Raw genomic sequence first — 26,716 nt, forward strand, 5'->3', positions numbered from 1 at the left:
TCGTAACCAGTGTGAGGTCAGTCTTCACACTTCCGGCCACTGTAGCCATTACATCAGAAACAATGGCACAGTGTGGCTTCCCTCCGTAGTTCTATGAACGAAGTCAAGCATCCATGCATTGCTCCGTAGTCATCTATATATTTACTTAGTGGCGGGTCTAGTTAAGCCTTCTTTCTACTTTAAGTGGCTTATCTGTCCTCTCACTCTACCCTTCTAAAGGCTTGATCTGTACCCTGAGTGTGATGAGTGTGCCAGATGAGTGCTTCGTAAACACTTTTGTCGAGTCCATACCTCACACCTTCATTTTATTTTCTCTATGGCATATTCCTAGGGCAGATGTTTTCAATTTTAGTGTTAAATGTTTCCCTTTCGTGCTCTCCTACAAACTCTACTATGCCATGTACCCATTAAGATCTACTTCAAAAGTGTCTGGACAGTAACCGCACCACCACTTGCCATCCCTAGGTCATTGTTCTCTCCCCCTCTCCTTCAATCAAGTCTATAGAAAGAGTCAGAACAGCCACAGGCTTGGGCAATACCATCCAACAGGTTGCAGAACTCCTATGGCTGGGGAGATTAAAGCAACGAACTTGACACGGAAATACAGGAAATGGTGAACCTACGCCTTTCCATCTTCCCTCCCGTGCTCTGTACCTAAGTTACAGACCTTCTCCAAGGTCAACTGTCAAGCAAGTCGATGCTTTAAAACACAACTGGCCAACATGCAGAGGGCATCAGACTGTGGCGTACCCAGTAGAATGTCTCCATCACACCTCTCCCCTCAAGGCTCAGGGACCTATGTGCAAGAGGAAGCAGAAAGATTGTGAGAATCAGAGACGGTGGAGCACTCCAAGAAAAGTGTTTTCCAGACACAACAGTGCCCATACACATATGAATTCACAGAGTCTTCGAGGGCACAGAGAAGACCTACCTACACACATTCAAAGCAACATCCCAACATGGAGAAGGGAAGTGAGCGAAAGTCCCACCTCTAAGCAAGGATCTGTTTGCAACGGACAGCTGCTCAAGGGTGGGAAACCCAATTTGGCCAATGGGACAGGGATGCTGGGCGCATAGATGACCCTAGGGTAAGGCTGCATGCTCAGGAATAACTCGCCAATAGAAGTTGGACTCCATGGGACTTTTGTTTTGGAGGTTTTTGAGGGGGTAATTTTTTTGGTTTGTTTTTGTTTTTGTTTTAAGAGAGAGAGAGAGAGTCTGAAGTTGAGTCTGCAGGGATATGGAAATCTGGGAGAAGCTATGTAGGGGAAAGAATATGACCGAAATATATTATATAAAAAATTTACAATAAATGTTTTTTTATTTAAAAGATAAATGTTCAAGGTCATTCCAAGAGTTGACTCTTAGATTTTCAAAGTTAATACTGTGAAATACAATGGCTGCAATGAACAGATGAGGTCTCCCTCTGCCCAATCTGCCTTCTCTGACCTTTGAACCTATCCTCTGATGGTCACCCTGGCCATGGGTCAGACATTGTCACCCAAAGGGGGCCTTTCATTCTCTATCTGGTTAGAAACTTTAATAACATGGCAAGTTATTCTCATGTTTAATTTATTAGAATAAATTTATAATATATAAATTTCTAATTTAAATATTGGAAGACTCCCATGAGACCCTCAGGAATTCTAGTCCGTAGTAGACAGAGGCAGGAATCTGGGATTCTTAGAAAACTTTTCAGATAATTCTGATGTGTTATATTAATGGACTACCATAGATGAGAGGGAGACAGCTTAAGGTAGAGTCAGGTGGAACAAGAGGGGGTGTAGCAGTAAACAGGGGACTGCTTAAGCCCTGCCTGCTTTAGGAACGTATTGCTGAGTAAAACAATTACATAGCATCTCCCCTTAAGAACATTCATAATGGTGGAAAGAGGAGAACAGAAGAAGAAACAAACTCTGTGGGGAGGGGGTGGAATTCAGAGTTCATTTCAGCAGCTCTGGTACGAGAGAGTGGTATCTTAGGCTGTGGCGATTGATGGTGGTAGGGAGGCAAATACTTGATGAAAAGAAAAAGCATTTAGCAGACATGAAGAGACTATATTAAAAAGAGTTCAATGAATGGGAAGAAATATCAAAAATCCAAGTGGGAAGCATCCACAAGAGAGAAATCACCAGAGACAAGGAACAGTAATTCGGCATTGAGGGAAAACAACCAACCCAGAAGACCGCTCATATTGTGAAGCTTTCTTGTCTCTCTTCTTTTCAGGGGACTAATCGTTAATGTGAATGAAGGGAACTCAGTCCCCGGATTATAAAAGGTGCTGCCCAAACTGGAATCTGAACAACAGCTTCCCAGACAGCAGCCATAGTTAGAAGGCAATCTTACCACGCTGTCTCATCGAAGGCTTTCCCAAGGAGACCTACATGCCCCTCTTCACCCCCTGTTCAGGGGTTCAGGACCTCTTCACCTCACAACAGTCTCATCAGAATCCAACATTTAGTGTGCTCAGAGAAATTGCTACATTTCAGGATTCTGTGGGTGTCTAGTCACATATAGTGTGTGTGTGTGTGTGTGTGTGTGTGTGTGTGTGTGTGTGTGTGCTTGATATATTTACTGTTTCCAATAATATTTTAATCATATCATGTGTCATCTCCCTGCTGGTATAAAGGTTATAGGTTCAAATCTCATTGAGGTTGCCTCCTGATTAAGTCAATTATATTTTTAACCCGCATGTCTTCCTGGGATTTTATTATTTTATTTTTCCAAGCAACCTCAATTACAGTCCAGAAATGTGATAATGATGTTGTTTGCATCCACTTAAAGGAAGAAAAATGCCAGAGGAATACAGAGAAGATATCCTACCAGTCAAGCCTCAATAAGACGAAGATGGGGGAGACAAGGGGAGGGTGCAGGGGCAGTGCTGACATTTCCAAATGAGAGAAAGGGGAGCCTGAAGACAGAAGAAATGGTTTCTCAACCTTGACCTCACAGAAAAATCACCGGGAGCCTTTCAGAGCCGAGAAGCTCCACCAAGACCAATTAGCACAGCCCAGCTTACCAAAACTTCTGCAGGTCCTGCCAATGATTAGCATTGGGAACCCCTGCCACGGGAGCCTTAAGAGGCCTGGGGTGAGAGGTTCAGCATCCAAGGCTTCACTCTCTGACACATCTGGCTCAAGGACTGACTCAAGACCCCTGTGTCTTCTCCACAACAAAACGTCTACTTGAACTTTCAAAGAATTTGATAAGTGCAAAGGCAAAGCTGGTTGTTGTTGTTGTTTATTTTGTCCCTCAGAAATAAAAATGGCTGTGTTCTCTTTCTCACCTTTTAAGAACAAATTTCAGAGAAGGTCGTTTTTGAATGAAAGCAGCTTTCCTTTCCTGCTTTTTCTTACCCTTTGCAAGCATGAACCAGAAATCTTTCATTTATATATGAGTTAAATTAAATTTATATATACATTTTAATTTATATATAAATTAAAACACAATTATGAACTTTGCCCAACTGAAAGTTGGAAAAAGAAGAAGGATGACTCAATTCAACTGTTTTCATAGGGCAAGGAGCACAGGACACAGAGGGTGTATGGTGATCAGAGGACAACTGTATGGCGTCCATTCATCCACTGTGTGGATCCCAGTGACCAAACACACACATTCTCACGCTTGGGAGCCAATGCCCTTAGTCAGAGAACCAGTGCAATGCAATCATGACACACACCTGAGTACTCCGTCGGAGCTGTAGATTCTTCATGTGCAATGGTAACACACAGTGATACTTAACGCATAAATAACAGCCTGTGGGACAGCTTTTCTTGCCTTCATTTTAGTGAAATCAACACATGCTTTTTCCAGTAGTTTATTTATTCACTTTCCATTCCAATCCAGCCCCCCCCTCCTCTCCTCCCAGACCCACCCTCACAAATCTCTTCCCCACGTTGCCTTTTTCCTTTCTCCTCAGAAAAGGGGGCGCCCCCCCATGGTTACTACCAAGCTCTAGGGCCCCAAGTTGCTGCAAGATTGAGCACATCTCCCACTGAGGCCCGACCAGGCAGTCCAGCTAGGGGAAGGAGATCCAATGGCAGACAACAGAGTCAAAAGACTCTGAAGGATTCACATGAAGACCAAGCAGCACATCTACTTCGAATGTGTAGGGGGCTTAGGTCCAGTCCACGCATGCTCTTTGGTTTGTGGTTCAGTCTCTGTGAGCCCCCATGGGCCCAGGTTAGTTGACTCAGGAGGTTCCTTGTGGTGTCCTTGACCCGTTCGGCTCCAGCTCAATTCTATGCCCCACTCTTCCACAAGACTCCCTGAGCTCCTCCTGATGTTTGCCCGAGGGTCTCTGCGTCTCTTCCTGTCCACTGCTCGGTGAAGCCTCTCAGGAGACAGTTATGCTAGGCTCCTGTCTGCCAGCATAGCAGAGAATCACTAATGACGTCAGGGGTTGGTTCTCCCATGGGATGGTTCTCAAGTTTTACCAGTTGTTGGCTGGCCATTCCCTCAATTTCTGCCTCATCTTTTTCGCCGCACATCTTGTAGGCAGGACAAATTTTGGGTGGAAGGTTTTGTGGATGAGTTGATGTCCCTCTCCCTTCACTGAAAGTCCCACCTAACTACAGGAGGTGTATACTTCAGTCTCCATATTCCCCACGGCTAGGAGCCTCAGACAGGGTCATCCCCATAGACTCCCAGGAGCCTCCCCCATTCCAGGTCTCCCTCTAGTCCCAGAGATGCCCCCACCACTGTACTCTACAGAGCAATAATAAAAACTGTGCTGTGCTCAGATAAAAACAGGCAAGTTGACCAATGGAATAGAATAAAAAACCCAGAAATAAACCCACACACCTATGGACACTTGATTTTTGACAAAGAAGCCAACACTACCTAATGGAAAAAAAGAAAGCATCTTCAGGAAATGGTGCTTTTCTAACTGCATGTCTGTACATAGAAAAATGCAAACAGATCTATATTTATCACCCTGCACAAACTCAAGTCCAAGTGGATCAAAGACCTCAACATAAAATGGGATACACACTAAATCTGATAGAAGGATATTTGTGAAACTTTCCTGAACACATTGGCACAGGAGACAACTTCCTGAACACAACACCAACAGCTCAGGCACTAAGATCAACAGTTAATAAATGGGACCTCAGGAAACTGAAACGCTTCTGTAAGGCCAAGGACATGGTCAATAAGACAAATGGCAGTCTACAGAATGGGAAAAGATTTTCACCAACCCTACATCTGACAGAGGACTGATATCCAAAATATATAAAGAACTCAAGAAATTAGACACCAGCAAACCAAATAACCCAATTTAAAAACAGGGTTCAGAGCTAAACAGAGGATTGTCACCTGTGGAATCTTGAATGATGGAGAAGCACTTAAAGAAATGTTCAACATCCTTAGTCATCACAGAAATGAAAACAAAACAACTCTGAGGTCCCATCTTACAACTGTCAGGATGGCAAAAATCAAAAACTCAAATGACAGCAGATGCTGGCAAGGGTATGGAACGAGAGAGACACCCATTGCTGATGGGAATGAAAACCCGTACAACCACTTTGGAAATCAATTTGGTGGTTTCTTAGAAAATTTGGAATAGTTCTTCTCCAAGACACAGCTACACCACTCTTAGTCATATACCCAAAAGATGCCCCACTATACCACAGGGACACTTGCTCCACTATGTTCATAGCAGCTTTACTTGTACTAGCCAGAAACTGGAAACAGCCCGGAAGTCCCTCAACTGAAGAGTGGATAATGAAAACGTGGTGTATTTATATAATGGGATATCACTCCTATTTAAAAACAAAGAAATCATGAGTTTTGCAGGCAAATGGATGGAACTAGAAAATATCACCCTGAGTGATCCAAAAGGACATGCATGGTATATACTCACTGATAAGCCATAATGTATTAGATAACCATGCTATAATCCACAGACGCAAAGAAACTGGGTAATGAGTGCCCAAGGGAGGGTGTTGCATTGCCATCATTAAGAGTTTTCACACAATTCACGCTCTAATGATGATGGTGTCAAACTAACCCCAGTCGTGAATTCTGTTCCTCAGCCTTTCCAGAGTTTTGGTCTCCATTTGGAGAACCTTCATCCTACTAAGACAGTAACCAGCAGCACGTAACTCTACACCATGCTCATAGACTTTAGTGGCTGTGTATGATAATCATAGTTGTGTGGAAAGTACCGTGAAGCATTTCATTTAGTCCTTGGAGCTCTATAGTGTTCGTGTCTCTGTTTGCACTGTAACACAGGAGCAGGGAACTAAAGACTCTGTCCCATGTGTGAATGTGTTTCTATGAATGTGGTACGTACTGCAGTGTAGAGCCCAGGACAGGGCATCCTGCTTCCTTTCTGATATCCTTCAATGGCCTCACTTAGAATGAGATAATGCAGCCTGACTTCATCTGACTTCTGCTCAGTTCTGGCCCTGGATATCCACGGCCCCAGTCTTCTCTCACTATCCTCCTGCTACAATGGTCAGGGTCCATTCCTCAGATGCACTGGGAACACTGCACACACTCTTCCTTCCACCCAGCACATCTGCTGGAAACTCCTCACGGCTGGCTTTTCTGTGTCCTTCATGTTGAGCTTAAAGCAGCAGGCCTCTGGTGAATAAAGGTGGAGTTTCTGCCTGCGCTCCCTGGAATCACATTTGGCAGTGTCACATGCCATTCCTGTGGTCTTGACAGGCCTCCGAATGGCTTCATCTTTTAGTTTCCTCTTGTCTAATGTTTTAAGGAACCTATAGTACTGTCTCATAGAATCCCGTGAGCCTTGGTGTGAAGGCTCTTCACCATGTGGTCACTGTGAAGACCGAATGAGTTTATACATATAAAAACCTCAGGCCATGCAGGGCACTGGAGGCCTCAATAAAGAAAAGTGTAAAAATACAGAGTTTAAGAGATTGAGACCCATCTCCTTAGAGGGGCTTTCCCTGCCCACCCAACTTACAATAGCTTCCCCCCAGTAGACCACTCTATTGCTTTTGCAGGGAATCATCACCATGTAGAACTGTCTTCATTTTTATAATTGTTTCATACGTATTGATTGTCTCTTTCCTTTCTCTAGACTTCAAGTCCCTTATGTTTGGAACCTAGCCCCAATAATAACTATCAACTTAAATTACTGTTAATAAACTATAGGCTTTAAGCCAAATCGGAAATTGCATGCTTTAGACTTACTGTCCCATTCTCCACTAACATTGATCATCACATTGTGATAGCTTCCTTTCATGTATGCCTTTCCCTGAGACAACAGGAGTCCTGAGAGCAGACACTTAGCTTCGTCCCCCAGGTACACCTAACTCCCTAGCATAGAACCTGAAACTGACCTGTGTCGACTGCATCAGAGGACTCAAGGAACTGGACAGGCCACTCTGGGTCACTTATATTGGCATTCCTCCTCCCACGCTATCTAAATGTTTTCTGTGTGTTCTCGTGAGAGAAATAAATATCAGCCTTTGCCAAGGTCTCCCTTGAGTCACCCAGTGAACCCTCAACTTAGTACTCGCTGCCTTGTAAAAGGCTTTAGCAAGGGCTCTGCCTACTTCCACATCTACAGCAGTAAATCTGACCACCTTTAAGTTAACAAATCTGAATGTTTTGATTATGGTGCTTCTTTATCCTCACCAGAAGTGAACTGGGGCCCCTTTCTTCCTTCCTTCCTTCCTTCCTTCCTTCCTTCCTTCCTTCCTTCCTTCCAGCTTTATTCTTTAATTTGATGCTTCCCAAACTTTTCCCAAAGAAAGCCCACTTAGAAAATGATACTATTGTGATACACAGCTCAGCTAATAGGTGATGATTCCTGCTGGTACAAACAGCCAATCTGGGGGCTCCAGCCCATGTCGTTTGCAGCCCCAGCAGCTGTGGGGACTGGTGTCTTGGGTTAATGCAGGGATTACATGACAAAGCAAAGACTCCAGAATTGGCCACGGTTGCTATGCCCAATGACACTAATATAACCAACACCGCTGAAATGGTGGCATCTTTGCCTCTGACAATCAGTTGTCACTGTGACCCCCACTGCTGTCAATCTCAGAAGGCCACAGCTGGCTCATTGACAAAAGTTCACTTGGAATATCCAGTTCTCTGTTTCCCAATGCGTGGCTCCAAGACTGGCTCTTGGGTTCTCTAAGAAATTACAACAACTCTTTACTTGAGGTTCTAGGTATATTCGTGGTGTTGGAACTTCAGAACAACACAGCAATGGATACAAGCAGACAGTGCTCTCTCTGTCCCTGTGCATTCCACGGTCCTTTGCAGCTTTTAGATAATCATTCTTAATGGCTAGGTATCCCAAGAGCACTGGCTGCCATTCCTAAGGACCTTGGTTCAATTCCAGCACTGGCATGGTGGCTCACAACCATCTATAACTCCAGTTCCCATGCATCTGATGCCTTCTTCTACCATCCCAAGCACCAGTCACGCACACGGTGCACAGGTGTATATGCAGGTGAAACACCCAAGTGTAGATTATAGAATGTGTGCACAGGTATACACGCAGGTGAAACACCCACACATAGACTATAAAATGTTTCATTTTTGAAAAGTCTCTGTATCCCTCTAGCATTCTTTTACAAAATATGGGGAAAAAATCAATGTTTTATTGTAAATAATTACATAATTATTATATAACTGCATAATTACATAATTATATAAATTTATGGCTACAAAGTAGTGGCTTGGTTCATTAATACAATGTTGAATAATTAGAAAAAGCTATCTAATATATCCGGCAACTCAAATACTTAAACCCTCAATATTTTATGGTAAAATGCTTCAAATTATACTCTTAGCAATTATCAAATTTATAATATTGTTATTAACAATATTCACCATGACAAACAGTGAGTCTCATGGAGAAAGTTACAACTGACTTCAGATTTTGAAAAACCCCTAGTTCTGGGATGGCTGAGGTGGCTGGATTAAAAATCAATATTTTTATCATTCTTAATTCCTAAACAAACATATATTTTTTATTTTATATATACACACACATATATGTATATATATACATACATTATATATAATATATATATAGAGAGAGAGAGAGAGAGTGTGTGTGTGCATTATTTTTCCCCTTGGGTTTTACATTTAAATACACACAATATCCACCTGGGCATCCAGAGTTTTCCAGTGGCAAAGATCTCTACAATGAGGCTGCACCATGACTTATTCTAGCCGGTGTTTATTGATATTTATTTGGCCTATTTTCAATTTCTATACTATAAACAGCAACATACACACCGTTTTTAATGTATGTTTTTAGAAGAAACTCCCAGAAACATCATTATGAGGCCAGAGGCCGATTCATTCATAGTTTTGAGAAGTCTTCGTAAATGACCTTCCAAGAGGTTGACCATTCTGCGTGTCCCAGAAACGCCTGACAGTTCCTATTTCTCTCCCAGCTTTGCCAGCAGAGCATGAGGCCCAACCCTTGGGTTTTGGCCAATCTGATGTACTTTGGTGTCGTTTTAAATCTGATTTGTCTTTTATGGAAGGTTTAGTGTCTTTTCATTTGCTTGGAGCCGCCTGTATATCTTGGTAATAGATCTGCTTTCTGCTGGAATTAGCTAGTGTTTTCTACGGCTAAACACAATGCTGTTTAAAAACCATCTCTCCTGGGAGTCATGGTGTTTCTTCGTGTGCTTACTTATATAACTTATCTAGAGAAGCCTCATGTAGCCCAGGCTGCCTCAGATTCCCTCTGCAACTGGCAGAGGAACTTTAACCTTGCTCTTCCTGCCTCTACCTCCCTGGTGGTAGGACCACGTGTCCACCCCCGCACCCAGCTTATGGTGCCGGGGACCAAGCCCAGGACCTGACCTGTGCACTTATTTTAATAATGGCATTTGAAATACTAGAGCAGAGAAGGGGGGGTTTTGCGTCAAGTGTCTGTGCTTTAGAGAGACAAGGCGGGGGGCGGGGGATAGCAACGGTGGCTGTGGGCTACCTTTGCCTCCACTTTGGCCCTAGAGTCTTAGACTTACCGTGTTTTGCTGTCCCATGCTCCAGGTAGGAATAAGCAGTGGTGTGTTCTGAAGTTGTAACTGCGGATCCTGTGTTCTGAATTCTTCCTCTTCGAATTCTCCTCTCAGTCCCTCCCCTTCGATCTTTCTTTTGTTATTGGTGAGGGCATAAATCATTTCAAATGGAGATTTCAAGTGAATTCCATCAAACTACCGAAGCTTTTCCTTCTTTTCCTGTAGCTCACTTTTCCCTCCCAGTGAATTTCAGATACTTCTGCAAAGTCTGCAAATTTAAGATAACCTTGGCATGTGGATTCCTCCCTGCTACACTAGGATTCACTGTGATTTTCTTTTTAAATCAGTATTAGGGGAAATCAATATGGAAGAGAGGGCTCTGAGGAATTCTTCTCGAAAACTGTAGCCACGCAAACAGGCAAACCCTATGTTCAAACCAACCGTAAAGAGATTTAGCCAAGAGACCCAGCTGACAGCAGTGAAAACTCAACACCAGGAAATCTAACTACATCTGGTGCTGGACGCCACCAAGAGGCTTTGAGGCCGGGTTTCTTTCCACACTTTTCCACTTACACTCAGCCTTGCCTGTGGAATTGTTATGGGAACCCAGGAATTTGTTACTGTCTTCTTAATAAGTGTGCTAGTTTTCCCTCTTACCCAGCCAGCTCCCAAATAACTGAGACTGGACTATTATATTGATTTAACATCTTTTAAAGCCACAATAACTGAGTGGTATTACTGTATTTTAATCCTTTAAACTAATCTGGCTACCTCCCAGCCAAAAATCCCCAAGATACTTCCATTTTATGGTTTAATCTGCTCCAGGTGGTTTTCTGTTTTTCTTTTTTTTTTTCTTTCTTTTATGTACTTATTTGTTTTTATCACTTTTATTTGTTTATAGTCCAGTCGCTGCCCCCACTCCCAGTCCCCCTCCCCCACTCCCCATCCCATACCTCCCTCCCTTGACCCTGCTTCCAAGAGGATGTCCCCATCCCACCCCAACCAGGCCTCCTCCCTCCCTGGGGCCTTAAGTCTGTCCAGGGTTAGGCGCATCTCCCACTGAGGCCAGACCATGCAGTCCTCTGCTGTTTATATGGTAGGGGCCTTGGACCAGCTCATGTAAGCTGCCTGGTTGGTGACTCAGTGTCTGAGAGATCTCAGGGGTCCAGGTTTATTGAAACTGCTGGTCTTCCTGTGGGGTTGGCCTCCTCCTCAGCTTCTTCCAGCCTTTCCCTAATTCAACCACAGGGGTCCCTGACTTCAGTCCAATGGTTGGGTGTTAAGTATTTGCATCTGTCTCATTCAGCTGCTTGTCTGGCCTTTCGGAGGCCTGTCTGTACGCACGCCATAACATCAGTAATAGTGTCAGGCCTTGGAACCTCGCCTTAGGCTAGATCCCAAGTTGGACCTGTCACTGGGCCTCCTTTTCCTCAATCTCTTCCCCATTTTTGTCCCTGCAGTTCTTTAAGACAGGAACAATTCTGGGTCAGAGGTTTTGACTGTGGGATAGCAACCCCATCCCTCCACTTGATGCCCTGTTTTTCTACTGGAGGTGGACTCTACAAGTTTCTTCTGCCTACTCAGGTCCTCCCTTTGAGTCCTGAGAGTCTCTTACCTCCCAGGTCTCTGGTACTTTCTAAAGGGTCCCCCACCTCCCACCCTCCTGAGGTTGCATATTTCCATTCATTCTGCTGGCCCTCAGGGCTTCTCTCCTGTCCCCCACCCCATACCTGATCATGTTCCCGTTGCCCCTCCCTCCGACCCAGGTCCCACTTATGGACACTTGATCTTTGACAAAGAAGCCAAAAATATACAATAAATGGTGCTGGTCTAACTGGCAGTCAGTATGCAGAAAAATGAAATAGATCCATATTTGTCAGCTTGCACAAAGCTCAAGTCCAAGTGCATCAAGGACCTCAACACAAAACCAGATACACTCAATCTAATAGAGGAGAAAGTGGGAAAGTGTCTTGAACTCATTGGCACTAGGGGTGGGGGTGGGGATTTCCTAATCGGAATTTCAATGGCTCAGGCTCTAAGATCAAGAATTGATAAATGGGACCTCATGAAACTGAAAAGTTTCTGTAAGGCAAAGGACATAGTCAATAGGATAAATTGGCAACCTACAGAGTTGGGGAAAAAAATCTTCACTAAGCCAACATCCCATAGAGGGCTAGTATCCAAAATACATAAAGAACTCAGGAAGCTAACCGCCAAAAAAATAAACAACCCAATCAAAAAATGAGGTATAGAGTTAAACAGAGAATTCACAACAGAGGAATCTTGAATGGCTGGGAAGCACTTAAAGACATGTTCAAAGTCCTTAGTCATCAGGGAAATACAAATCAAACCAACCCTAAGTTTCCACCTTATAGCAATCAGAATGGCTAAGATCAAAACCTCAGGTGACAGCACATGTTGGCAAGGATGTGGAGAAAGAGGAACACTCCTCATTACTGATGGGATTGCAAATTGGTACAACCACTCTAGAAATCAATCTGGAGATTCCTCAGAAAATTGGAAATAGATCTACCTGAAGATTCAGCTATCCCACTCTTGGGCATACATCCAAAAGATGCCCCACCATGCCACAGGGGCACATGCTCCCACTATGTTTGTGATAGTCAAAAGCTAGAAACAACCCAGAAGTCCCAGAAGAGCAGATACAGAAAATATGGTTCATTTACACAATGGAATACTATTCAGCTATTAAGAATGAGGACATCATGAGTTTTGCAGACAAATAGATAGAACTAGAAAATATCATTCTGAGTGAAGTAACTCAGACCCGAAAGGAAATACATGGTATGGATTCACTAAGATGTGGATATTAGCCCCCCCAAAAAAAAGTACAGAATACCCAGGATCCAATTCACAGAACTCAAGAAAGTAAACAAGCAGAAGGGCTCAAGTGAGGATGCTTCAATCCCAGTTGGGATGGAGAAAACAATCCAAGTGTTTTTCTAATGGTAACTCTTGGACTCTCTCCCTGTGGCTAATCCCCACTTCCTTCCTCACCTATCCCCTTTCCTGGCTGGGAGGAAGTCCTGCCCTATTTTCTCCCTTGCTCAGTCATTGGCTGATCAGCTTTTATTGGCAAATCAGAGAATAAATGGGGAGCAATGTTTACACAACACTGAGGCAGAGATACTCAGACTAAGTATTGCCACCAGATATGGGGACACAGAAATCAGCATTTGAATTACACAGTACACAAATAATATTTCGTCTACAGAATATAGGTTATAAAATACGTAAACAAGTCAAACATTTACTTACAACAAATCAGGAAGAAATTAATTTTAAAATAAAACACATGTTACCATTCATTAAAAAGAAAAGTAAATTTAAATACTAATGTGATGTATTACTATTCTATTTCATATTAACTAAATTGCACTTGAATATTTGACACTGTACACAGAGAATCTTCAGGTTTTCCCATAGTTGCCATTTTGATCTTATAGTTAGTTGTCCATGCTAAGAGCACTGCTTCTCATGAATACATAGGACAAAATGATAAAAATGTGTTTAGAACCCTTTGAAATTCATAGGCAAATGGATGGAACTGGAAAATATCATCCTGAGTGAGGTAACCCAATCACAGAAAAACACACATGGTATACACTCATTGATAAGTGGCTATTAGCCCAAATGCATGAATTACCCTAGATGCACAGAACACATGAAACTCAAGAAGGATGACCAAACTGTGGATGCTTCACTCCTTCTTTAAAAGGAGAACAAGAATACCTTTGGGAAGGGATAGGGAAGCAAAGTTTAGAACAGAGGCAGAAGGAACACCCATTCAGAGCCTGCCCCACATGTGGCCCATACATATACAGCCACCAAACTAGATAAGAAGGATGAAGCAAAGAAGTGCAGGCCCACAGGAACTGGATGTAGATCTCTCCCGAGAGACACAGCCAGAATACAGCAAATACAGAGGCGAATGCCAGCAGCAAACCACTGAACTAAGAATGGGACCCCCATTGAAGGAATCAGAGAAAGGACTGAAAGAGCTGAAGGGCTCGAGACCCCATATGAACAACAATGCCAAACAACCAGAGCTTCCAGGGACTAAGCCACTACCCAAAGACTATACATGGACTGACCCTGGGCTCCAACTGCATAGGTAGCAATGAATAGCCTAGTAAGAGCACCAGTGGAAGGGGAAGCCCTTGGTCCTGCCAAGGCTGGACTCCCAGTGAACAGAATTGTTGGGGGGAGGGCAGTAATGGGGGGAGGATGGGGAGGGGAACACCCATATAGAAGGGGAGGGGGAGAGGTTAGGGGGATGTTGGCATGCAAATGGGGAAAGGGAATAACATTTGAAATGTAAATAAGAAATACCCAATTTAATAAAGATGGAAAAAATAAAGAAAAAACTAAAGAAAAGAAAGAAAACAAATTATAACCTTGAGCAAGTTGCCAGGTCCTAGCCAAATACAGTCAGTCAACTATTCAAACCATGTTCACATACAATAAATGCAAGATATAATTAACAAGGGTATCTCAATAACTTTCAGTTTTGCACATCATCCTTTTGCCTCTACTCATGTCGTGGTTTGCTGTAATAGGAATCTTTTTTGTTTTGTTATGTTTTAGACTGCCAACCAGTAAAGCCAATTAAGATTCAAAAAAAAAAAAAGAAGAAGAAGAAGAAGAAAGAAAGAAAGAAAAAGAAATTGATGGGAACTCAGTCTGATTTCCAACCCAATTTTTTTTTAGTTATTTTTTATGGGTTAGAGAGAAGGCTCCACGGTTGATAGCTCTTTTGCTTTTGTAGATGACCTGTGTTCGGGTCCCAGCCCATGAGACTCCCAATCACCTATAAATTCAGTTCCAAAGGATCTGATGCCCTCTTCTGAGCTCTGTGAGCACGGCATGTGGGCACACATGTATACACATAATTGAAACTAAAAATAAATATTTAAAATATATTTATTTATTCTTTGACAATTTCATACAGGTATATAATATATCTTGATCATACACATTCCTCACTCCTTCCTTCCCCTCTACCCAATGTTCTCTCTTCCACCTTCATAGTCTCTTTATTTTTATAACTCAATTAATCCAGTTACTGCTGTCCATGTGCACACGCATATAAAACTGTCCACTGGAGGATGAGCAACCTACCAGAGACTGCAACCTATAGAATATTCACTCTCTCTTTCCCAGAAGTCATCAACTGCCAATCACTCCTCAGCTGGGGTGAGACCTTGTGTACGCATCCCTGACAAGGCCAAAATTTATATAATAACTTTAAAAATGAATCACAGCCAAGTCTACTCAAATTCTCAATTTTATTCAAATTCTACAAAACTAATGCTTCTAAAAATGTATGGCATCCATTATGTAACGACTATTGTGTATTTCTTTAATCTCCTTTTCCCTCTTTTTTAAATATTTTTTTTAGTAGAAGCCAGAATCTTATGCTGCCCAGTTAGCAACCTCCGACTTACTGTTCTAGTTAAGTTTCTTTTCAATATTTATGGCCAACATTTGACTTCCATGAGAAAGACTCTTTTGTCTTCTTGGCCTACTCTACCATGTAACCCAGCTTAGAATCAATCTTTGTGTCCAACCTTGCATTTCTTGACAAACATCTTTCAGATTTTTCTGGGGTCATATTCAGCTTATCAGTTATCACATTAATGCTGAGAGTATAAAGAGATAGGCATTTTCAGTGAAGTCCCCAAGACAAACCACTAAAACATAAGTCATTCATAATCACCAATTCACAGCACCTTGGCTTTCCCTGAGCCCCATCAAAATCAAGGTTACCATATATGCTCTCAACACAGTCTTTAACACATGGGTCTCTACATGTGCGAGACTCCTGCTGGGTGACTTTTGCTCACTCTTTCAGAATGCACACTGATCCCAGACATCTTTGTTGTGACAGAAGAGGTCAAATGGCAGAAAATATCCGGACACAATGTCTGGGTTTTATTATGAGATTATGACTGGTAAAGAAGAGGTCAACAATACTATCTTGGCCTTTGGGATGGTTGAAAGAACACGGGACCAGCAGGGATGTTCACTGCTGGAGAAACTGGAGAGGAGAACTCAGAGAATTACCGTCCACGCTCTCATACGTCATGTAACATCCTCCTTGGCTGCATCCAGTTCTGCATGAAAATTTCAGAGGCCATTTGGTTTTCTGAATGTACTTAAACTAGCTCTATCTGATGCTGGAACCAAAAGACTAAAAAAGTAAAGATATTCTGCTCCTTCTACTAAATTGGAGTTTTGAACATTGATAGAATACATTTAAATATTTCTGCCTAAACCCATACTTGTCTGCCAGTTAGGCAAACAGCTTCCGACTGTCCTTGATTGACTGCATCTGACTTCTGGTTTCTGGATCTTCAACAGCCTTCACAGTTGATGCTGTTTCTGCCCGAAGCTGTTTCAGTTGCATGACAACCATAATTCTTTTTTCCTCAAGGAGCATGAGGGACGTCATCGGAATGAAGGTTTTTTTATTCATCCTCAGCAAAGTCTATGATGCTGGTACCCCAAAGAAGAGCTGACTTCTCTCATCATAGTTACTCTTCATTCTATATCCCACTCACAGAGAGGCTCTCAAGGAGCAGAAAAATCTGAAGAAACCGATACAGAAAGTAAGAGGTGAGAGTGGTCAAGTCGTGCTCCACCATCTTGCGTGAGGATGGGGTGGTTAATGACTTCTTTAATGAAACGTAAGCCAACAATTCAAACCACAAGTTTTTAGATCGAATAATCTAACAAAATAGAATTTAAAGATACATTAATTAAATAGTTCCATGGTAAGAACTGGCGCTGGGAAAATTGCAAGGTTTCATTTTTGTACTTAAACCGTTGTATTTCTATAAGAGCAGGACATTTTACATGTAAAGACACTGCAGTTCACAGTTCTGAGCTAAGGTTCTTTCAGGGTGTGGTCATTGGTATCACATGGTATGATGGCGCACACGGTGAGAAATGCTTATGGTGCATGCTTTGAGCAAAGGCTGTAGTAAAGTCCCACGGTGTAACACGGGCAAGTGCCAACAGAAACCACTTGGATTCAAAACGCTTTTATTCTTTAATTAATCTCTGGTTATTGTGCAACCAATATGCTACCAACTTCTTTTTTTTTGCAATCCCAACATGTACCAGGTTAGGACCCACAGTCTGAAGCTCTGTTCTAGAATATTTGCCTAAGTACGGCAGCAAGTAACAAGTACCCATACTCCCTTGCAGAAATTAAAGCAAGACATCCCACCCCCATCCCAGAACATGGCAAATCAAGTGATGAAGGACGCTCCCTGAAAATGGCCCCATGGCACATACAACATAGTTACAAACAAACAAACAAACAAATGCTTATTTTCAGGTTAGCGGAACCACTTTGAAGCCAGCCATGTCAAACATTCTCCTGCATCAAACTCTGGCCAGATATACTAGAGCCAAGTCTAGCAGGCCCTGAAGGGAGCTTCCACAACAAGAGCATAGAAGTCAGGGACCCAAGAGCCTGGGAGAACCTCTGAGTGATGAACTCTCTAAACAAGATTATGACAAACCTTTCCAAAACCAGTACATTATCTGGATCCTAAGAGAACAGAAAACTCCAAGACCTACAAAGAGATATTCATGAGAAAGCTTATAACCAAGAAGGACAAACTCAAGAGATCACAGACGTCAACACTACTTGAGAAGCACAAGAATCATCTCTTTTCCTACTGACCAAAGCTGGTATCCAATGATAACGTATAGCTGTACAGATTTCCTGTGGTGAATCTTAAGAACAATTCATACAGTTCTTCTTCGTACCACATCCTGGGAAGCCAGCTATGTCAAGATGAAGTTGAATATCTCCTTCCCAAACCTCAGCTGTCAGAAACTCACGGCAGTGGACGGTGAACTCAAGCTTCATTCTTTCTATGAGAAGTGCATAGCCAACAAAGTAACCACTGTTCCTCTGGGTGAGCAGCAGAAGGGACTATGGTCCGAGTCAGTGGTGGGAACAACATCTAAGTTTTCCCCTGAAGCGAGGTGTTTTGACCCATAGCAGAGTCAGCCAGCCGTTGAGTAAGGAGCATTCTTGATATGGACCAAAGAGAACTGGAGAGAGGAAGAACAAATCAGAGGGCTTGTTATGGAAGTCAATCTGAGTGTCTCCTACTTGGTTATTGTAGAAAGAGAGGAGGAGGAGGAGAAGAGGGAGGGGGAGGAGGAAGAAAGAACAAAAGGATATTCCTAGATTGACAGATGCCTCAGGAGTTGAGGCCCAAAGGAACTTGCATAATCTGAAAGCATTTCAACCTCTCTGAAGAAGACGATGTCTCCCAACACATTGTCAGAAAGTCCTTAAGCAAAGTTAAGGAGCCCAGGACCAAAGCCCCGAAGATTCAGTGTCCTGTTATTCCACGTGTCCTACAACAAAAACACTGACCTATTGCTCCGAAGAAAAAGCAGACTAAGAGAAACGAGGAGGAGGCTGCGGAATATGCTAAATATTTGGTCAAGAGAGTGAAGGAAGCCAAAAAACAATGTCAGGAACAGATTGCTATGAGACTCCAGCTGTCCCTCCTGGGAGTGCTCAATGGAGTCCTCCCTGGGAGTCCTCCCTGGGAGCTTCTAATTCTGAGTCCGGCCGAGCATGAGTCTTTAAAAGTCATGAAGAAATGATCAGACCTTGAAAATAAAAATCACACAAACTTGGTGCAGTTTACTTTTTTAAACAAGAATTTTAGCAATCCAAATAAGAAGGCATGAAGATGATTAGAAAAAAAAATGTTTTTCAACCATTATAATTTTGAAACTTCTGAGAAATCCTGGGAATGGAAATACTGACTCAAATCTGAATCTTAAAGAGTCACATTCCAGGAGTTTGGAAACACTGAAAAACTTGCTTGTCCCACCCCCACCCCCACCCCATATGCTGTAATTCTAAAATACATCATTGTCGTTGAATAAATGTTCTTTGTTTTTTTTCATTATTTTTTTTTTAAATCACGGTGATATTTCTGTGGATGATTCCGGAGCTCAGGGGACTTGTGTAGGAGAGTACGCTGCAGGAAACTGACAAAACAGAATGTACTCACTTAATTTGCATTTCTTCATCATCTTCTCAGCTGACGCTCCCAGTACATGTAACCTTGTAATTCTAAGTCTTCTCCAGTGTAAAGGAAAAACAAAAACCTAAGTATTTAAACCTCTTTTCATTAGAACCTATGTCACAGGGAAAATATAGAATTTTTGGTTTTTTTAGCCAAACACAATGGTAATAAGGCATCTTCTGTAAGCAGAATTATTCAGCTAAATCCACTTTCTATCTGGTCCTCACTTGTCTCCCCCCCTGCCTGCCTCTCTCTCTCTCTCTCACACACACACACACACACACACACACACACATACACACAAGACGGTCTTTTTTTAACACAAATCAGGACTTCTGTTCAGGCTCTTATGTCTAACCTGGCCTCTCTCGGGTCTCGCACAGGACAGGCTGTCAGCAGCTGGGGCTGTCAGTAACAGTACTAAGTTAGGAACACAGTTGTGTTTATTTATTTATTTTTTTGTCTATGCCGTCTAATCCAGGCATTTGAAAACCAGCCATAACAGCAAGTGTCTGCAGATGTTCACTAATTCGTTTGCTATGCTCCCCCCTCAGGGGTGCTCACACGAAACAGATACTGCCAGGATCCCGCTAAAGGACGGGAACCACAGGAACTTCTCTGGACACTAGTGTTGTGCCTTGATAATTTATTGAAACCACCTGGCTTCAGGCATCCTACCCTGGGCGATCCCTAATTATCATCCTGAGATGTTTCTCAAACCAGCAGAGAAACTGAAGATGTAAGGAGGTCGCCCACCCAGCTTCCTTCCTCTCCCTAATTTTAAACATTTCTACCTCGTTATCTTTATCTTTCTCCTGCTGTGTGTGTGATCGAGGAAGAGTAAATTACACTTAGAGTGAGACGTTAGCCCTACACATGTGAGCACTCGTCTCTAAGTAAGAGGAGCAGCCTCACAGAGGCCCTTCACCATTACTAAACTCCAAATAGTTCATGTTGGTACAATGAGCAGCCCACACTCAGACTTGCATGGTTGACCCAGTGAAATTCTTCGGGTCGTTTTCCCTTTTACATCCAGGATCTACTGGAGCAAACATGTTGCATCTGTTGTCACGTAGCCATAGTTTTCTTTATTCTCCTGTGAACCTGCTTTCCTCCCCTCCCTTAAGCTTTATCGTGAGGGCATTTGCAAAGAGTCTCCCGTCTGAAAAGGTTCAGTTCATGGTTTGTCCCAATCATTTCCCTGTGCTTTGATTTGGGTTAAGAGTTTTGAAAAGACCTGGGCAACACCAGTTTAGTGATGTTTCATTCTCTTTACTGTTCAGGATGTAGCATACTTGTCATTTTTAATGATACTAATTTTGTTCCCTTAGGTAAGAAGAAATCTGGCAAATATTTTCATTGGAAAGGTACTTTTCCCTTTTGTAAATTGCAAGATAATAGATGATACTATTGAAATGATGCGAATACTCTTTCTCTGGGAACTTTCCACCCAGTGACTGATGGTCACTGAATGACATTTGCCTGTATTGGCCATTACAGTATTGGTGGCAAAATAAAATTCTCAAGAGTTTTCTGTGTGTTCCTTGTAGTTCTTTGGAAAAGAGAATGTTTCCCTTCATCCCAACCAACACCACCTCTAAAAGCAAATCATTATAAACTTCTGACTCTTTTAAAATTCACTCTGTTCTAATCCATGACTCTTACCATTTGACACGACTTTTAAAACACGATCAAAGGAAACCAGTTTAAACCACAGTAAAGTCTGTGATTTCACTACGTTATTAAATATTATCATCACGAGGAAGAAGTGATGACGTATAAAAAGTAATAGGGTTTTTAACAACCAGCCTTTATGGAAGAATTAATAATGCAGCCCAAATGCTGCTATATGCTCCCCATTATTCAAAGCAAAATTTATTCCAATGAATTATAGAAAACCCACCTGCATATTTGATATTTTCAAGGATTTGAGGCTGTGAGGAAATAACTGTTTCTTCTGATTACCAACTCCTTTCATGAACAACCCAAATCCCCATCACTGAAGATCAAACTAGAGTTGAAGCCAGCTCACTGTGGGCATTTGAGAGAAAGGGGCTATGGAGAAAACTCTGTGCTACTCATAAATAGTATGATGAATGCAGGCTCTGGGGCGAAAAGCAAGGTTACCGGGTTAAGAAGCCCAGAAGGCTGTTGGAGGTCAGCTCGCAAGTGGACACAGATAGCCAAGCTGGCCTGCTTACAAGGCAAACGTGGGTTCAAAAAGACAAGGCCAGCATCAGCAGGCCTGCTGCATCCTCCCCTGAGAACACCCCTGGGGAACATTTTCTTTTCATGGACTCTTGCTTCTGATATACCTAACTGTAATGGACTGAATTCTCAGAATGGCTTCTCAAAAGGCCCCACCTGCTTCAAGAAAGAGACCCCCAAGACTACCCTGTGAGCAAGGAGTTAAATACAAGATAACCAAGTACAATTGCATCTACATCTTGGACAGACGCTACCTTCATGATAAAGCTCTGAGCGGGACTCATGAGAACAAAGAAAGCCCAGTATAAGAAACAGCTGCCCAAACACCCGTGAGGTCAAGAACTCGGGCTGATGACCAGTAAGTGAGCTGAGGTAAAGAGCAAAGCACGCCAGACACAACCAGGAGCAGGCACAAGCAGGACCACGCCCCTAGTGGTGTAAGCAACTCATGAACTGTGACACCTTCTCCCTGGATGGGCCAGAAGAATATGCGCAGGGTGTGGGGCCCTCAAATTGGCCAACAAATAACACTATGTCTCTCCCCAGTTTCTGTCACAAGTCCCATAAAAGTCCCTAGATAAAGAAGCTCAGTGGCTTTTGTCTCCTGGGAACACCTCCCATGTTCTCACTTTTCCTTAATTTCTAAGGAGGCCTGTTGCAGTCAAAAAAAAAAAAAAAAAAAAAAAAAGCAGTGCACACTGGCTCTCTCTGATCTGGTGGTCCTAGAGCCATTCCAGCATGGCACCTTGCCGCACTGGTCCCTGGAGTTAGTTCCGGCACCTGTGAGGCCTTATGGAACCAACCATAATTTATCTCTGGTTAGTATCTCTCCCGGCAGCTCTCTGCTACCTGGTAAAGCCAGGGCTCTAGAAGTCCAGCATGGGCTGGCCTATCCATCATGGCTCCCCGTCATGGACTCTGCTCACACTCCCAACAACCCAGTGAAATCAGGACTCAATAAACTGTAACTTATCGATCGGATTTGCATGTTAAATTCTCAGTCTACAATACATCCTCCCAATGAACTCACAACCAATTGATGAGGATCTAAAGAGCCCACCTAGAAAAGATAAATTGAGAAATCCATCCCAGCTACCTTGGCCATTCAAGACCACCCGAATGTGGGTCATCCTTCTCCATCTCCATCTTGATTCTCCTTCCTTCTCCTTCTCTCCTGCCTTACAAAAGCTTTGTCCCTGCCTTACTTTTTACTGTGCAGTCATGGGCCTTGACCTAACTTGTGCCAGCCCTCACCTGCATACAGACATCAACCTACAGAAGCTCCGTGTCCCTCTTTGCTTACTCCCATGTACTCTTCATGGGTGTGAAACAGGGAACTCAGGATCCACTGCCATCTCGGTTGACTCTGAATGGTCATTGCATCCCCAGTACTGTTAGTTCTTGGAGCAAGCACAACTGGATGAAGAAGGGTCTACTGTTCTCAAAAGCAGCTTCAGAACCAAAACCACTTGTTTGGCCATCCCTTATAAGCAAGGACTCGGGGCCTTCTTTAGTTCTCCAGCCTCCACTACATCTGATCCTTCTGCTCCGTAGAGAGAGCATTCACTCTCCCACTCAGTCTAACAGAGCGATCCGGACCTCTGAGACAGGCACGAAGCACCACACAAATGGGGTGACCCCAACAACTATTCGCGCACAGATAAGCCTAGAATCACCCCATAATCAGGTCAACAGCATTCTCTGTCTTGCCTTGATGTATGTTGTTTCATCTTCCTATCTCCTCACCTTCAACCTACCTTAGCATCATCTTCAGTGGTGGTCCTTCTGGGATTCTGTCCGTCCTAGCTAACCCCAGGTGTCCCATTCCTCCTGGCTTAGCCTAACCTAGGGATAAACCTTAGTAGCTCTTCCTCTTTGGCCATTTGCTCCTTAAGGCCACTCCTTCGGAGCTTTCTATAGAAGAGCTATTAATCTGCTATATTGTTCCGCTGCTAACCTCACTGCTGGAACTTTCTCCTGTGACAACTTGGGTCATCTGACCCTTTAGGCTAGGAAAACCTGTGGAGTCAGAACCGTACATGGGAGGCAGAACATTCTGACTCCCAGAGCAAGGGCATGAGAAATACTGACCTTCTCAGGAAGGAAACATAATGAACACAGAGTTAATTCTCACTTCATGGATCTCTCTCTCTCTCTCTCTCTCTCTCTCTCTCACACACACACACACACACACACACACACACACACACACAATCACTTTCAATTCATGTTTTTCCTGACTTTGAAGACGAGTTGAGTGGCATTTGCAAGAAAACAGGGACGTTGACAGTCTAATCTGTATCAGAACAGCACCAGCTTTTCCTGGGCCATTGAATCTTCTCTCTTGGTGCACAGAAACTGGCCTGGTGCCAGGGTGCTGAGAACCAGTTGCTGAACAATTACTAAAGAGTGTCGGCTAGGAAATAGAGGTTAGGTCTCAGTCTCTACCCTAAGCTACACTGGGCTGTATCTAAATATTCTTTGAGCGTGCACACACCATCATACCATACGTTAATCCTTTGTGAAGCCTCATGTTGGTGAATTACATTTTTAATTACATTTATGAGCAAAGATCAAAGAGCGAGTTGAGGAAATGCTATGGTTTGAAGGTGTCTCCTTCCCCAAATTCCTCTGTTCTAACATAGATACAAAACAGTGTTACATGTAGGACATTTACGGGATGAGTAAGCCGGAGACACTGTCCTCAGGAATGGATTCACATTATTATTGTGAAAGTGAGTTTATTATCACAAGAACGGGCTGGTTATAAAGCGAATTCCAGTCCTATTGATGGTCTAGCTCATGGTCTTTTATCCTTCTGCCCTTGCTAGACATGAGCCCCTGGATCATAGACATTCACGTTCAATTGAGAAAAATTGTACTTCTGTTCTTTGTAAATTACTCAGTCTCTGGCGTTCTGATGCAGCAGCACAAACCCTCTTTGTGTCGGAATGAGAAGAGGGTGCAATTGAAAAGGAAAAGGAAAAATGTGGCCCGCTGGATTTGGGCATTTTTCTTTTGGTTGCTGCTGGTTTTGTTTTTGAGACAGTGTCTCTCAACACCGCCCTGGCTGTCCTGGTTCTCTCTAAGTACATCAAGCTGGCCTCAAACTCACAGAGATCTGCATGCCTCTCCTTCCCGGGTGCTGGGATTAAAGGCGTGTGCCACCATGCACATCTAGACATATTTCTTAAGGAAGCAAATTCAGTCCCATTTGCCTGCTCACAGTAAGTGATGACTGTGGTTCATTCCCCCCACTCTAATGCTGCTATCCTTCCTCAGTAGGCTCTGAAGCAACCTCTTCCTCAGACAGATCTTCCAACCCCAGGCTGTGTAGAGAGGCCTCAGAGGAGTATATGCAGTAAATCTTTTCCAAACTTAGAACATGCGATTTCTTTGTAGGGTTCCAATACATGAAAGCACTGCTGTGATTAACCTTATAAGATTAGCATCAGTGCCGCCATATTAATAGTAACATCGCATCATCAAATAGTCCTCAGTTGATAGATAAAAACATTCACATAAGCTGTGGCATAGGAATGTTCTTAGACTTACAATGCTGGAGGAAATTAGAAAACTTTTAAAATATGCTACACATAATTAAATACTGGTATCTCTTAAGTTCCATTGTGGTTTTGACTGTGTCACACCAAGATTCTCCAAACACCAAATACTTTGGATCTTGTGATAGAAAAGCAATCAACACATTCTATGTAACGTAAATGGGAGGATCCCATCCCTTCTTATAGACCTCCTGGTCCCTTCCTCTCCTCATGGATCTTATTGGTGTGTGTCAGCATGAAGTCAGCTGGGGTCCAAGCAGACAACGGGAATCAGCGATGTCAGCCTACTTCCTGGACAATGTCAGCCTACTTCCTGGACACAGGACTGTATGTCTGGTACCCAAAGAGACCCTTGTTTTATTAACTGAGGGGAAGGAAATGGTTATATGAGAGAGAATACACAATTTAAAAGTGGCTTAAAGAACTTCCTTGGTGGAGAGACATCTCAGGTAGAAACTGCTTGCCACATACCCGCAATGACGTGAGTTCAATCCCCGGAATTTGCCTTTGAAAAGCTGGGTAGATGGACCACTGCTATGGCTCAGCAGGTAAAGGTGATTGCTGCCAAACCTGATGATGGCTGGGGCTCAATCAGCAGAACCTACATGGTAAAGGAGAGAACTGACTCCCACAAGTCCCCTGACTCCGCACGTGTACCATGACAGGCACATGTCCACACATGAGAAATAAAGTCTGTCTGTAAGCCAGCCATGGCGGCGCATACTTGTTACTGGAGAAGGAGAGAGAGGCAGATCTCTGGGTCTTGCTGGCCAACCAGCCTAGCCTACTTGGCAAGCTTCAAGAGAAACCCTGCCCCCTCCCCCAGCAAATAGCAAAGGGATGGTATGTGAGGAGGCCTATACCCAAGGTTGGCCTCTGGTCTCCATATGTACACACAAACACATGGGCATATGCGTATGTTCATACATGCACACACAAAAAGAATAGAGCTTATTAATTCAAGTTATAAGAAACCTAGGGGTGAAGAAACTTGAGAGCATTTGGCGGACATTATGGAGGTCATCTGTGCTTATCTCACTGGACTACCAGCTATAAGAAGTTGCCTTTTGCTGTCAAGCTTGTCCTCCTGTGGATCAAGAGGACTACGTATCTCAGTTGCATCAAAAGGGCAAAGACAAAGCCATTTAGGGGCTTTTTTTGTCTCTTTTTAGAAGGAAGAAAATCTTTCCCAGAAGTCCTTCCTGGGGAAAATTCCCAGCAATTCCCCTCAGGGACCACGGACAGAGTTCACATTGTCAACTCCAACTATGGAGAGGCCAGAAAAATGCACAATGTGATTTTCTAAGCTGAGAGGCTGACATCTCCAGCGAAGGGTTAGGTAAGGTTCTAAGATGGCGGGATATGGGGCAAGGAATGAGTTATTCCTCACCCAAGCCAGGAGATGAGGATGTGATGTGCCCTTTAGAGAAGAGACACGTGTGGACTGAAGCCCCACTGGTTAGAGTCTGCAGTCAAAATATGGTTTGTTTGCCTCAGACCTAAAGTTGTTCCAGTTTGTCTCCTTCTTCCTGGTGGCTCCCAAATGTTAAAAGCTTCTTGTGCTTTGTTTTGCTTTGGATTTAGGTGTCTCATTTTGCTTGGCTTGGACGGTTATCTTGAAGCAACCCTAGCTGGCCTAGATCTCATGAGAACGGACCGGCCACAAACCAGAGTAATCCCTCTGTCTCTGCCGAGTTCTGGGCTTATACACATATGCTACCATGCCCTGTCTCCTTTGTTTTTGAGACAATGGAAATAACTATAGACAATACTAGTAAGTCAACCATAGAAAGTAGAAAGTTGAGGCTGGGGAGATGGTTTGGTGGGGAAAACACCTGCACAGCAAACTTGAAGATCTCCATCAGAACCCCTAGCCCCATGGGAAAAA

The sequence above is a fragment of the Rattus rattus genome, chromosome 16, assembly GCF_011064425.1.
Source record: "Rattus rattus isolate New Zealand chromosome 16, Rrattus_CSIRO_v1, whole genome shotgun sequence".
NCBI classification, from domain to species: domain Eukaryota; kingdom Metazoa; phylum Chordata; class Mammalia; order Rodentia; family Muridae; genus Rattus; species Rattus rattus.